A 2,990-nucleotide genomic window follows, 5' to 3' on the forward strand; every position below is an offset into this window, starting at 1 on the left:
CTCGAGAGTCTCTCTTCCATCTCTTGTATTATGTTGGTGAGGCTTGCCTCTGTGGTTCTTGTTCAAGTTCCTAAATTTTTCATTTTCAGATTTCCCTCAGTTTGGGTTTTCTGTATTGACTCTACTTCCACTTTCAGGTCTTGAACAGTTTTATTAATTTCCTTCTTTCCTTTCCTGTTTGTGTTTTCATATATTGCTTTAAGGTTTTTTTTTTTTTTTTCATTTCCTATTAAGGACCTCTAGCATGTTCATAAAGGCTGTTTGAAGGTCATTTTCTTGTGCTTCAGCTGTGTTGCAACACTCAGGGCCTCTTGTAGGGTTGCTGGGCTCCCGTGGAGACATATTGCCTTGGCTGTTACTGTTTGTGTTTTCACATTGGTATTTAGGCATCTGGTATTGGGAAGATTGTAAATCTAGGTGCTGATATCTGGCCTTTCTTTGTTGGGTAGGCATTTTGTTCCTTGGTTTATGCTTCCTCTCTTGTTCTTAGGAGAGTGGGGTGGCTGTGTGCTGTCTGGTAAGAAATTCTTCTGGGGTCCTAATAAGTGTGGCCACTGAGGGTTCGAGGTAAAATGTGTGTCTGGGTATTGGGAGTTGACACTTAGGAATGGGGATGGACTAGAGAGGGCTGAGAGGGTTCACAGGAGGGAAGAAAGCAGGGTGTTCCACCAGGGTCTGCTTAGTCCCCTGGGAATAAGGACAGAGAATTTGGAGAGGTCACAGCAGAAGGTCTGCTACACAAGTGGAGATGAGACTGAGGGGATTGGATTTGGAGGAACAGAGGGAGAGGTGAAGATCTGCAGTTAGCCTACCTGCTTCCCTGGCAGGAGTGGCCTGTGGGTTCCCAGGGAGTGTCTGCTAGAGTTGGTCCCCTGGAGATGGGGACTGTGTCGCGCGTGCTTGCGTGCGTGCGTGCGTGCGTGCGTGCGTGCGTGCGTGTGTGTGTGTGTGTGTGTGTGTGTGTGTATGAGCAGGTGGGCTGCTGCAGGGCTGGGGGTAAAACTGGGGGATTGGATTTGGAGGAGGGGTTGGGTGAAGAACTGCAGTTATGCTATCCCCTGGTCAGGATATATAAATGTATGGGTTCTTTGTTGTTTGTTTGTTTGTTTTGGTTTCAGGTTTTTCAAGACAGGGTTTCTCTGGCTGCCCTGGAACTCGCTCTGTAGACCAAGGTTAGTGGAAAACTCAGAGATCCGACTGCCTCTGCCTTCTGAGTGCTGGGATTAAAGGCGTGCACACTGCCCAGCCCATACATTTATATTTGTTTGTTTTTTCAGTAACATTCCCCTTTAACAGTCTGGTGGGACCTCCAGTGGTGGTGGGGTGGGTTGCCTGGGCCCAGCAACCCAGGACCATTGTCCACTTACCCCACAGTCAAGAGTGGGGTGTTGGACAGCACCCAGTGGGAGGAGGCAGCACCCACCATAATCACGTAGTGGTTAAAAAAAAAAAAAAAGGTTGGGGAGATGGCTCAGAGGTTAAGAGCACTGACTATCCTTCCAGAGGTCCTGAGTTCAATTCCCAGCAACCACATGGTGGCTCACAACCATCTGTAATGAGATCTGGTGCCCTCTTCTGTCCTGCAGGGACACGTGCATACTGTGTGTATAATATATATATATATATATATATATATATATATATATATATTTAATTAAAAAAAATAACTAGGGGCAGCTGACAGGGAGGAGAGGCAAGGCCAAGGCAGGGGCCAAGGCTACCCCACACACCCTACCTAGGCCCCCAATAAATATTTGCAGGGGATGCCTGGGCAGGTAACCCCGGCAAGGATGGGTATTTGCTAATTCTATTTCAGGCAGCGCTCAAAGTAGGTGGACCGGATGTAACCACCTCTCATGGAACGCTGCACCTTTTGTTCAAACAGCCGCTGGGTTGTTCTGCAGGACTTCAGCAGCCTCCTTGTTCAGTGGGTCCTCGGGGTTGGGCTCCAAGAAGAGATACTTCAGGCCATAAATTATGGAGTTTATCGTAAGGACTGGCTTCCAGTCCTCTCTGAGGATGTTGAGGCAGACGTTGCCCTTGAGGTCAATGTTGAGATGATAAACCATTGTCTCACACTTCACCTTGGGGGGCAGGGTCATGTGGGTAACCTTGTCCCACCTTAAAACTGAACACAAACTTCCCACTCTTGTAGAAGCCCTCATCAGGACAGATAACCAGCTTGAAGTTGAGGAGGTCGTCTGGGTCTGAGAAGCTGATGTCACAAGTCTTGGGCAGGTTCAACTCGTTAATGTCCTTCTGGATCTGGAGCTGCGCCGCTGATGCCTTCTCCTCATCCTTCTGCTGCTTAGCGAGAACAGCTTGATCATCCTGCCGCCAACGCTGTTGCGGCGGGACTCCCCTGCCGCCTCCTGCGCCACTTCCCATAAATTTATGTTTTAAATAGAGAGTCTTTAAATAAAAATGCTAGCAGGACGTGGTGGTGCATGAGAAGCAGAGCAGCACTCTGAGTTCTAGGCCAGCCTGTCTTGAACCCCCTTCTCCTCCACTCCCCACCCGCCCAGAAAAAAAAGAAAAGAAAGAAAAAGAAAAATACCCAGACATGGATGAAATGTTAAAGAGGTTTGTGGGGCCTGAGGCTGTAAGTCAGTTTGGGTAAAGCCGATGCCCATCATGTACTATGTCTTGAGTTCAGTCCACTACACTGTGTAAACCAGGCCTGATAGTACAAGATTAGTTCAAGGTCATTTTAGATATATAGTGAGTTCAAGGACAACATGGGCTTCCTAAGTCCTTGCCTCAAGAGGCCTCAACCACAGACAAAGAACTAAACACAACTGAGGAATGCTGGGAGCAAGAGAAATAATCTTCCACGGGGAAGAGCCCCAGACTGGCGATCCAATGTCAAGCGGTCAGCCATGAAATTACACAAGTAACATTATATGGACTGAGCAGGTTGTATGTATATATTTAGGAAAAATATGTATGTATGTATACAACCACAATTAAAGAATTAGAGGCCACGAATT

The 2,990-nt window shown here is 47.5% G+C and overlaps 1 pseudogene; it reads right to left on the reverse strand.

The window, feature by feature from the left end:
• Nucleotides 1-1,807: 1,807 nt before the first annotated feature.
• Nucleotides 1,808-2,160, reverse strand: LOC118583044 (annotated as a pseudogene).
• Nucleotides 2,161-2,990: the final 830 nt, after the last annotated feature.

The sequence above is a fragment of the Onychomys torridus genome, chromosome 4, assembly GCF_903995425.1.
Source record: "Onychomys torridus chromosome 4, mOncTor1.1, whole genome shotgun sequence".
NCBI lineage: Eukaryota > Metazoa > Chordata > Mammalia > Rodentia > Cricetidae > Onychomys > Onychomys torridus.